At 38.8% G+C, this 11,490-nt stretch overlaps 1 protein-coding gene and 1 long non-coding RNA gene across 51 annotated transcripts in view; one reads left to right on the top strand and one right to left on the bottom strand.

Annotated features, from left to right (window-relative positions):
• The window catches only part of DTNB (dystrobrevin beta), a 302,368-nt gene that overhangs the window by 62,631 nt on the left and 228,247 nt on the right, over nucleotides 1-11,490 (bottom strand). The gene's annotated exons all lie outside the window — the stretch shown is intronic.
• LOC144333878 (uncharacterized) lies at nucleotides 7,393-11,352 on the top strand. The gene is made up of 2 exons (XR_013403010.1): nucleotides 7,393-7,632; nucleotides 10,954-11,352. It is a non-coding gene; the product is annotated as an uncharacterized LOC144333878 (long non-coding RNA).

Below are 11,490 nucleotides of genomic sequence, written 5' to 3'. Positions count from 1 at the left end.
AGCAACTCAGTATCGCGTGTTAGGGCAGTGGAGAATCAGGGTGTATCTAATAAGTTCCTTCATGGAGGTCTCATGTCATTAAGTAGAATTTGCTCTTTCAAGAAGTTTCTTGATCATCTTTGAAGTAATAAACAAAACACTTAACAGGGTCTTAAAAACTTACAAACTGAAAAGTTCCAAACCTGTATCAAATTCAAAGCCAGGGTTGTTTTCAATCAGGGAAACCTGAATCCTAAGGAAGAACCAGAAATATTTTTTTCAAAGACACTCAGGCATCATAGGCATTCCTAAGTTGTGAAATGAAGGTAAGGTTTCCTAGAAAGTTAGGACAGAGATGGTATTTAATCTGCATTCTGGCTAGGAAGATGATGACATGCACCTTTTCAACTTTTCCCTAAACAGATTTTTTTTTTCCTCTTAACTTACTCCAGACCAAACAGGTTTCAAAAATCAAGAAAACTTCAGGGTTCAGATTTTTGAACTTTTAATAAGCCCAGAAATTTGGCTTGTATTTGGCAAGCTCGCCTAAAGTCTCAACATTTAGTCTTTTCTAGTTCAAGGTGAGCTAACGAGGGCCCTAATAAAGGGCAAAACATGGCCTGAAAGAGTAAACGTACAGGTCCTCTGCCAAGAGGCAGATTACAGAGAGGAATCTGATAGATGAACAGAGAAACTAACATTATTGCCTTGTGCCCTCTATCTAAAATTAATGGTTTCAACTAAGGGTCACATCTAACATGCCAGGTAACTCTGGTTTATCCCTAGTCCAGAAACGTTTCTCTTGGTCAGTGGTTATCAAACTTGGCCACACACTCCATTCACCTAGAGGGATTTTTAAACCCCCAGTGCTCAGGCTGTCTCATCCAAGACCAATTAAATCGATTTCTGGAAGTGGACTTAGGCAGCAGTAGTTTCAAAAACTTGTGATTTCAATGTGCATCCAACATCGATGCACTGCTCTAAGAATCAGAGTTCTTGTCAAAACAGACAGAACTGGGTCATTGTAGAACATCTCCTGCAGATTTTTGTTGTTTTAAGAAAAAACCAATTTACTTAGCACCAAATACCAAAAACATTGGTTATATGTTAAGTAAAAAACATTGGTAGTGTATATCTGACTGTAAGCATGGAAAGTGATCCCAGAAGGGTATTTAAAGGGTACCACAACTAAAGTCACATAACCTTGTATTTGAATCTCAAGTCTAGCTGAGGAACCTTGAGCAAGATGATTTAACCTTGCTCTGTCTCGGTTTCCTTTTTTGTAAAATCACATTAGGAATCAACTATCCTTCAGAGCTGCTGTTAGAACCAGAGGTAACAGTTCTAAAATATCCAGCACAGGTTATAAATACAGATGGCTCTCAAAATGGTAGCTGTTATTTCTCATTCTGTTATTAGGTCAAAGCAGTCAGGCAGGGTAACATCTGGAGGAAAAAGACTTCTCAAATGCCACAGACATACAAGCTCAATGAGTTTAGGAGACAAAAGGTGGTGAGAGATCATCTAACAATTAAACAATAATCAAAGACCTAACAATAAATGCAACTGTTAGGTTGAGTGGATGGAGGCGTTAAGGCCAGAGCAATGAAAGGCAAAAAAGTTAGGGATGAGAGGACCATATTATAAAAGTTAAAGCTCTGTATTTGAGAATGAAGGCTCCAGAGTGGAATCCATTTACTATTACATGCGAATAAGATGTTGAGGTCCCTTAAGTCCTGGGAAGGACAAGGTGCCTCTAACTTCCTGTCACAGGAGCATTCTCTCAGGTTCAGGTGGACTCACAGAGCTCCATCATCTTAATGAGATGAGACACATCTGAAAAATACAGGATAATAAATAAGACCCCTTTGAGTCAAACTGGGCAAATGTTATAAAACCAAGGGACGCCGACACAGTCAGCAAATGGTAATCCAGTAGCATGCACTTCTGGCGCCTCCTAAAGAGACCAGAGACTCCTGTCTGTATGAATGTGGCAGGATGAGTTCCAAAGAGATGTGTCTGGAATCAACTAGGCTTTCTTTATATTCCAGGGGCAGCCTGCCCATCACCCAAGTTGCCCCAGACTACCCAGAGGGCTGTGGGTTGTCACCCTCTCTCTCAAAAATCCAATCTGCTGTTGAAGGCAGTGATTCCCAAGCTCACCGTGAATCACAATGCTGGGAGTTTTCTTTTTTTCAGTAAAAACTGATGGGCCCTAAATCCAGAGATTCTGATTCAGAAGATCTGAGGCAAAGTCAAGGATCCATATATTTTTAAAATACTTCATACATGATTACAATATGTAGGGAGGTTTGGAGCCATTAAATGTGTGCGAAACATCATAGGAGATTGTCAATCTTTAATTACAATAAGCTGTGAGGATATTTCTGAATGCTGCATGCCTGGAGCAGCTGACAAGGTGACGGGGCTGTACAGCCTGGGATCTGAAAGAAAGCTGCTCAGAAACGTTTAAGTGTGAGGTAGCATGACAATGGGTGATGGTTTCCCCTTTCTTTCACCTGTCTTCCAAGTTTTCCATAATGAGTTTTAAATTTTTTTATAAAGGAAAAAAAACCCTTAAAGGTGAACAAAACATCTGATTACATCTTGGTGACGTTTGTGATGACACTTTAAGAATCTGCTATTACGACTACAATTTACCACACATTATAGTTTTGTTTTTAAAAAAGGAATTTAGGGCAGGGCGCGGTGGCTCACACCTGTAATCCCAGCACTTTGGAAGGCTGAGGCAGGGGGATCACCTGAGGTCAGGAGTTCAAGACTAGCCTGGCCAACATGGTGAAACCCTTTCTCTATTAAAAAAATACAAAAAATTAGCCAGGTGTTGTGGCAGGCACCTGTAATTCCAGCTACTCAGGAGGCTGAGGCAGGAGAAACTCTTGAACCTGGGAGGCAGAGGTTGCAGTGAGCCAAGATCGTGCCACTGCACTCCAGCCTGGGTGACAGAGTAAGACTGCATCTCAAAAAAAAAAAAAAAAAAAAAAGAAAGAAAAAGAAAAAAGAAATGTAGGCACCTCAGGAAAACAAATTCCCTCTCCTGGCTAATATAATCAATGTGAAATGTCTTTCTTTGAAGGCTGGCCTGAAGAGGTTTCTGCAGCCCCATTCCCCATCTAGGGAGAAGTTATGATACGGATGCTGAAGCACGCTACAGGGTGCACTGCTGGCTGCTCAAATTATTTAACAATGTAGAAGAAGGTCTTTGAAAAAAATCAATACAAAGCCTATCTAGCAGGTTATAAATAAATTCTTTTGAGCACTACACCCACTTTATGCAAAGCACTTGTATCAGTGTGAGATTAGAGGATTAGGAGTTTCTGTATAACAGAACTCTAGTCAAGAAGAATGCTTCCCGAGGCCCAAGAGTTATCAGATAACTACACTCTGCAAAATCAACTGAAGATGAAAGCGCCCAACCATATCAGTATTCATTCTAACAATGATCATTTTCAGAAGAATTAAAGAATTGGCATCAGAAACTATCAGGTGTAAAGAGACTTATCTTGTTTGCAGTAAGGGAGTACTGAAATCTTTCAAGGCCAAATGGCTTTGGAGCTTTTATTTACAACATTTTAAAAGTACTATGTAAACTCAGTAAGACTATATAACGGCAAAAAATATACTTAATTTTTAAAATCTAACCACAGCATGGCCCATCTCAACACGTTTATTTATACATTTTAATTTCTAAAATACCCAGAGCAGTTGTGACTGACTGAGGGCATGTCTAAGGTTTAACTAATCAAATAGCACTTTTCTGTTTCTCAGGCTTTTTCTTCTATTCTGTTCCATTTCACTAACTAACCTTTAGAGTTGTAATGTTAGAGTCAAATACGTGAGCTGACATTAGATTTTCAAGGAAAGGATTTTGAAATCTAAACAAACCCAAAGGGGTAAGTTACTTTTTGGGGGAGAAACAAAGCAAGAATTCCCATTTGCAGCTTTTGTAACTTTATTTCTCTGTGAAGAAGTAAACATAAATTGGTACACATTTCCAAAATGGATGTACTGGTTTGTTTAATACGGTCCTGCATGAGCTGGCCTACCTGACTTCATTCCAGCATTGTTCTCTGCATTCTAGCCACAATGCCAACTCTCAGGTCATGCAACCTCTAGCCTCAGGGCCTTTACATATGCTGAAATACCCTGCTGGGCATACACTTCATTCTCTTTACCTGGTTAATGCTTGGACACTCTGTTGTTTTGGCTTCAGCTCATTCCTCCTTCAATCTTACTCTTCGCATCTAGGTTTAATTCCTTATCTCCCAAATTATAACCTCCAGTAGTTAAATCTTAGTAGTTAGGAGACAGGATAGTATCCCTGTCCCAGTTTGGCCAGTTAGCACACCATGTGATCCTGGGTAGTTTTTTTTTTTTAAATCTCTCTGAGGCTTAGTTTCCTCAACAAGCATATTTTGAATAATAAATAGCTAATACATGCAGAGCACTTAGAATGACTGGCACAAAGTAAATATTCAATAAATACTAGCTATTAGTATTATTCTTTCAGGAGGAATCTTACTGTGACCTTTCTCTGTCTTTGTGAGAAAGGATCTTTATTTCCCCTTTTGACAGTTCATCTAGTTCCTTTTGGTATATTATTCAACTGTCTTTTTTATAAGGAAAATTCTTAAAGTTTTTTCACAAACACTGGTAATGTTGGATGTAATCAGCTGTTTTATTTATTTATTTTTGAGACAGGGTCTTGCTGTATTGCCCAGCCTGGAGTGTAGTGACGTGATCATAGCTCACTGCAACCTTGAACTTCTGGGCTTAAGCAATCCTCCCACGTCAGCCTCCCAGGTAGCTGTGACTACAGGCACATGCCACCACACCTGGCTTTTTTTTTTTTTTTTTTTTTTTTACTTTTCACCTTTTAGTAGAGATGAGGTCTCACTATGTTGCTGAGGCTGAGCTTGAACTCCTGGGCTCAAGCAATCTTCCCACCTTGGCCTCCCAAAGTGTTGGGACTACAGGCGTGAACCACTGTATCTGGCTTTGTTTTTAAAGGGATTTTTTTTTTTTCCTTTATAAAGAAATTGTAGTATTGTTTCTGGAGAGAAATCTAGTAGTGAATCCTTTGTAGATAATGTAACATCTTATGTGGTTGCTTTCTGAGGATTCTCTTTGTATCTTGTAGTTTCACTATGATACGTCTAGTTGTAGAATTATTTTTATTTATCTATTTGGGGACTCATTGCAATATATTCATCTGAGAATGAATGTCTTGAATACATTTTGGAAACTTAAGCCATTAATTTTTCAAGTATTTTTTTAACCCTAATTCTATTTTCTTTTTTGGAATTCCAATTACATGACTGTTCGTTCTCTATCTCCCATGTCTGAAGACCTTGTTCCAATTTTTCATCTTTCTGTGTTGTGTTTTGGAAAATTTTCTTAAATATATTTTCTCGTTCACTAATTCTCTATTCATGTGTCTAATCTGACATTTAACCCATCCACCAAGTCTTAAATTGCAGTAACTTTTGTTTTAAAAATCTGTAATTTCTATGTGGTTTGTTTTCAACTTTGTTCTTTTAAGATAGTATTTTGTCACTTTTTTTTGTTTTTGAGATGGAGTCTCACTCTGTCACCCAGGCTGGAGTGCAGTGGCGCCATCTCAGCTCACTGCAAGCTCCGCCTCCCAGGTTCACACCATTCTCCCGCCTCAGCCTCCTGAGTAGCTGGACTACAGGCGCCTGCCAGGATGCCCAGCTAATTTTTTGTATTTTTTTTTTTTTTTTTTTTTTTTTGAGACGGAGTCTCTCTGTGTCTCCCAGGCTGGAGTGCAGTGGCGTGATCTCGGCTCACTGCAAGCTCCGCCTCCCGGGTTCACGCCATTCTCCCGCCTCAGCCTCCCAAGTAGCTGAGACTACAGGCGCCCGCCACCACGCCCGGCTAGTTTTTTGTATTTTTAGTAGAGACGGGGTTTCACCATGTTAGCCAGGATAGTCTCGATCTCCTGACCTCGTGATCCACCCGCCTCGGCCTCCCAAAGTGCTGGGATTACAGGCTTGAGCCACTGCGCCCTGCCATTTTTTGTATTTTTAGTAGAGACGGAGTTTCACCGTGTTAGCCAGGATGGTCTTCATCTCCTGACCTCATGATCTGCCCGCCTCAGCCTCCCAAAGTGCTGGGATTACAGGTGTGAGTTTTTCATGTTTTTAATTCCTTCTTTTAGGTCTTTAGAAATCTTAAATGTAGCTATTTTACAGCCAATAACTCTAATATCTAAAGCCATTGAGGGTCTCATTTTGCAAAGTCAGCATAGGGGTTCAAGTTCAGTTGGACTCTTTCAGTGGGAGCACTGTTAGGTGTCAATTGAGAATTTAAGCAGAAATTTATACTTTGCTTCTACCAGGTGCCTTGGGGTTAGTTTTAATGTTAAAATTTCACCTTGGTGTTTCTCAAACTATAACGTAATGTAAATGCACCCAACATAAGTATAGGTAGGCCTAAGGTTTTGAATTTCCAGAGGAGACAACTTCTTCCACTGCAACAGAAGATCTATAAGCTTTCTTTTTCTGTGTACTGGCAGCTAGTTATCTTTTTTTGTTTTTTGAGACAGAGTCTTGCTCTGGTGCCCAGGCTAGAGTACAGTGGTGCGAACTCAGCTCACTGCAACCTCCGCCATCTCAGCTCCTGGGTTCAAGTGATTCTCCTGCCTCAGTTTTCCAAGAAGCTGGAATTACAGGCATGCACCACAACTGGTTAATTTTCTTTGTATTTTTAGTACAGACAGGGTTTCACCATGTTGGCCAGGCTGGTCTTGAACTCCTGACCTCAAGTGATCCACCCGCCTCGGCCTCTCAAAGTGCTGGGATTACAGGCGTGAGCCACTGTGCCTGGCCTAGTTATCTTTTATACAACATATTCACCAAGGGTATAATGCTTCAAGGGGCCTACCTTAATGTGACAGCCTCATTTTCAACTCTTCATTTTGCACGTAACCGAGGTTTTGCCCACAGAAGCTCCTGACAATTGACATCCAAGCACAGGGCAGGGGTGGCAGCAGCAGTGACAGCAACAGTAGCTCTTGGCCTGCTTTGGTTTTCAGTTACTTTTCAATTCCCAGGAAACTGAATTCTATTCTACCTATTTTCAGATCCCAACTCAAGTAACACCTTCTCACAGAAGCTATCCCTTACTCTCCAGAACAGATCAGGCACCTGCTCTACACTTCCACAGCTCCCTGCATTTTTCCTCCACTGCACATAATAATTTGTAGTTAGGTTTAGTAGTGTGATTATTTATTTAATGTTTCTCTCTGTCACTGCACTGTTAGTTCCATGAGGGCAGGAATCATTTGTCTACCATAGTATCCAATTTGGCACAGCACAGCAACAAAAGAAGTATTTGCTGAATGAATAAAATGAGTGTGTGTGGCTGGTTGGGGGTGGGTGAATATTAATGTGAACATAACTCCTCAAAGAAAGTAAATAATTGAAAAAGGAGAAGGAAAAGAGAAAACAGTGTATTATGAATATTTCAAAATTGCAGGAAACACACTGCAAATCCCTGGGGAGCCACTTCCTATTTCAATCAAACCCTTACATAGTCAACATTCTTGGTTCCTTTTTGTTTTAATTGAGATATAATACTTAGATCTTAAGTATTCCATTGATGGGCGCAGTGGCTCACATCTGTAACCCCAGCACTTTGGGAGGCTGAGGTGGGCGGGTGACGAGGTCAGGAGATCGAGACCATCCTGGCTAACACAGTGAAACCTCGTCTCTACTAAAAATACAAAAATTAGCCGGGCGTGGTGGCCAGTGCCTGTAGTCCCAGCTACTCGGGAGGCTGAGGCAGGAGAATGGCGTGAACCCAGGAGATGGAGCTTGCAGTGAGCTGAGACTGCGCCACTGCATTCCAGCCTGGGTGACAGAGTGAGATTCTCTTTCAAGAAAAAAAAAAAGTTTTTCATTTAATCCATTGTGACAAATGTATACTCCTGCAACCCACATCTCTATTGAAATGTGAAATATTTCTATCAATCCAGAAAGTTTCTTCATCTTCCTTCAATATTTCCATTTCCAGAAACAACCCCTTATCTGATTACGATTAGGAGTTGATGATTAACTTACAGTAATGGATAAGTTAGTTTTGCCTATTCTAGAATCTCACATAAATAGAAAAAAACAGTATGTACTTTTTTTGTCTGGCTTCTTTTATTACTCACAATATTTTTGATATTCACCCATGTCGTCGGTGCATATATCAATGTTATTCCTTTTTGTGTTGAGAAAATTCTATTGTATGAATATAACACATTTTGTTTATCTATTCTGTTGATAACTACGCTGGCTATTCCAGCTATTATGAATTGAACTGCTATGAACATTCTTGTACAAAGCTTTTTGTGAAAATGTTTTCATTTCTCTTGGATAAATATGTAAGAGTAGAATTGCAAAAAAAAAAAAAAAAAGTAGAATTGCTGGGTCATAGTATAAATGCTTGCTTCTTTAAGAAACTGCCAAATAGTTTTCCAAAGTAGCTGTATCATTTTATAGGCCCGCCAACAACAGGGTGAGATTTCTGGTTGCTCTACATCCTCTCCAACATTTGGTATCATCCAACTTTTTCACTGTAGCCATTCTGGAGGGTATATCGTGGTATCATTGGCATTTTCCTGATGATTAATGATATCAAGCACATTTTCATGTGCTTATTGGCCATTGGTATATCTTCTTTGTGGAATATCTGTTCAAGTCTTTTGCTCGTTTTAAAAAAAAGGGTTGTCTTTTGATTGCTGAGGTGCAGGAATTCTTTATATATTCTGTCCTCTGTCAGACATGTTTTGCAAATATTTTCTTTCAGATAGTGGTTTGTCTGTTTCTTAATAGTATCTTCTAATGAGCAAAAGATTTTATATTTGGTAAGGTCTAATTTATCAATTTTTAAAATGGTTTGTGATCCCTATAAACTCTAATAAATTTTTATTCTTCTTCATAAGACAATGAAGAATTATTCTCCTATACTTCTAGTAGCTTTATGGTTTTACCTTTTAAGTTTATGATACACTTCAAATTGATTTCTTTGTATGGTGTGAGGTGGGGGTTAAGATTCTTTTCTTCCCTATGTAGATATTCAGTTGTTCCAACAGCATTTGTTAAAAATAGAAAGAGTTTCCTTTTCTGACAGATTTGCCTCTTACCTTTGCTCAAAGTCATCTGACCTTACACATGAGTCTCTTTTATGGATACTCTATTCTATTCCTTTATTTGTTCATCCTTTTGACAATATCTTACTTTCTTGATTACTATAGCTTTATAGTAAGTCTTAATGTCAAGTAGGATTAAGTCTGCCAACTTTGTCGTTCTTTTTCAAGACTGTTATGGTTATTCTAGGTCCTTTGGTTCTCCAAATATATCTTAAAAACAGTTTGCTAATTTCTATAAAAAAGCCTGCTGAGATGTGAATTGGTATTAAATATACAGATCAATTTAGGAAAAGCTGCCATCCTAACAATATTAATCTTTTAATCCATAAATATGGCATACCTCTTCATTTATTTAGGTTTTCTTTAATTTCTTTTAGTAACGTTTTACAGTTTTCAGTCTTGAACATCTTTCATTAAATTTATCCATAAGTACTTGGTATTTTTAATGCTACATTAAATAGTATTTTTCTTTTTGTGAGACAGGGTCTTGCTCTGTTGCCCAGGCTGGAGTGCAGTGGAACAATCATGGCTCACTGCAGCCTTGACCTCCAGGCTCAACTGATCTTCCCACCTCAGCCTTCCCAGCATCTGGGACTACAGGTGCGTGCCACCACGTCCAGCTAATTTTTGTGTGTGTATATATATATATTTTTATAGAGACAGGGTTTTGCTATGCTGCCAAAGGGTGGTCTCAAACTCCTGAGCTCAAGCGATCTGCCCACCTCAGCCTCCCAAGGTGCTGGGATATACACTTTATATCTTGTAGCAATACTATAAAATTTACTTACCTGTTCTACTAGTGTTTTTTTAGACTTCTTAGGACTTCATATGCATAATCATGTCATCTTCAAATAAAGACTGCTTTACTTCTGTCTTTCCAATATTTATACCCCTTTCTTCTTGTCATGTTGCATTAATTAGGTCCTCCAGTATAATGTAGAATAGAGGTGGTAAAAGTGGATATCTCTGAATTGTTCCCAATATTAGGGGGAAATATTTCAAAATTTAAACTGTAAATGTGATCTTAACTGCAGGTTTTTGTAGGTGTTCTTTATCAGGGTGAGGAAGTTTCCTTCTATTCTTAGCATGTGGAAAAGTTTTATCATAAATAAGTGCTGTATTTTTTCAAATGCTTTTTCTACATCTATTGATAATTTTTATCTTTTAACTGTTAATGTGGTGAATTACATTGATTTTTATATATTAAATACATTTGCATTTCTAGGATAAATCTCACTTTATCATGGAGTATCATCCTTTTTGTATATTGCTAGATTCAATTTGCTAATATTTTGTTAAGGATTTTTGTATCTAGTTCATGAGAGAATTTGGCCAGCAATTTTCTTTGCCTGTAATGCCTCTGTATTGTTTTTTTTATCAGGTTATAGTGGCCTATAAAATGACTTGTAAAGTGTTCCTTCTTGCTCTATTTTCTGAAAGAGTTTGCATTAAATCGACATTATTTCTTCCTTAAATATCTGAGCTTGGGGTTTTCTTTTTTCTTTTTTTTTTTTCTTTTGAGACTGAATCTCGCTCTATCCCAGTACAGTAGCTCCATCTCGGCTCACTGCAACCTCCACCTCCTGGGTTCAAGTGATTCTCATGCCTCAGCCGCCCGAGTAGCTGGGATTATAGGAGCCTGCTACCACGCCCAGCTAATTTTTGTATTTTTAGTAGAGACGGGGTTTCACCATGTTGGCCAGGCTGGTCTTGAACTCCTGACCTCGTGATCCACCCGCCACGACCTCCCAAAGTGCTGGGATTACAGGCGTGAGCCACTGCGCCTGGCCAAGCTTGGGGTTTTCTTTGTGGGAAGTTAATTATGAATTCAACTTCTTTAACTGACATAGGAATATTTGATTTTTTTATTTGTTCCTGTGTCAGTTTTATTAATTTGCGTCTTTCAAGGAATTTACCTATTTTATCTAGGTTGTTAATCTTACTGGGAAAAAGTTGTTCATCATATTCCCTTATCATTCTTTTAATGTCTGTGGGATCTACAGCAATGTCTCTTTTTCCATTCCTGATATTAGTAATTAGTGTTTTATCCTGTTTACTTGATGAGTATTGCTGCATTTATTAATTTTATTGATATCTTAAAAGAATGAAATTCTGGCTCTTTGATTTTCTCTTCTTGATTCTTTTTTTTTTTTTTTTTTTTTTTTTGAGATGGAGTCTCGCTCTGTCACCCAGGCTGGAGAGCAGTGGTGTGATCTCGGCTCACTGCAAGCTCCGCCTCCTGGCTTCAAGCCATTCCTGCCTCAGCCTCCCAAGTAGCTGTGACTACAGGCGCCTGCCACCACGCCCAACTAATTTTTTTGTATTTTTTT

This window comes from Macaca mulatta, chromosome 13 (genome assembly GCF_049350105.2).
Source record: "Macaca mulatta isolate MMU2019108-1 chromosome 13, T2T-MMU8v2.0, whole genome shotgun sequence".
Classification (NCBI taxonomy): Eukaryota; Metazoa; Chordata; class Mammalia; order Primates; family Cercopithecidae; genus Macaca; species Macaca mulatta.
This window is presented reverse-complemented; position numbering and strand designations above follow the sequence as displayed.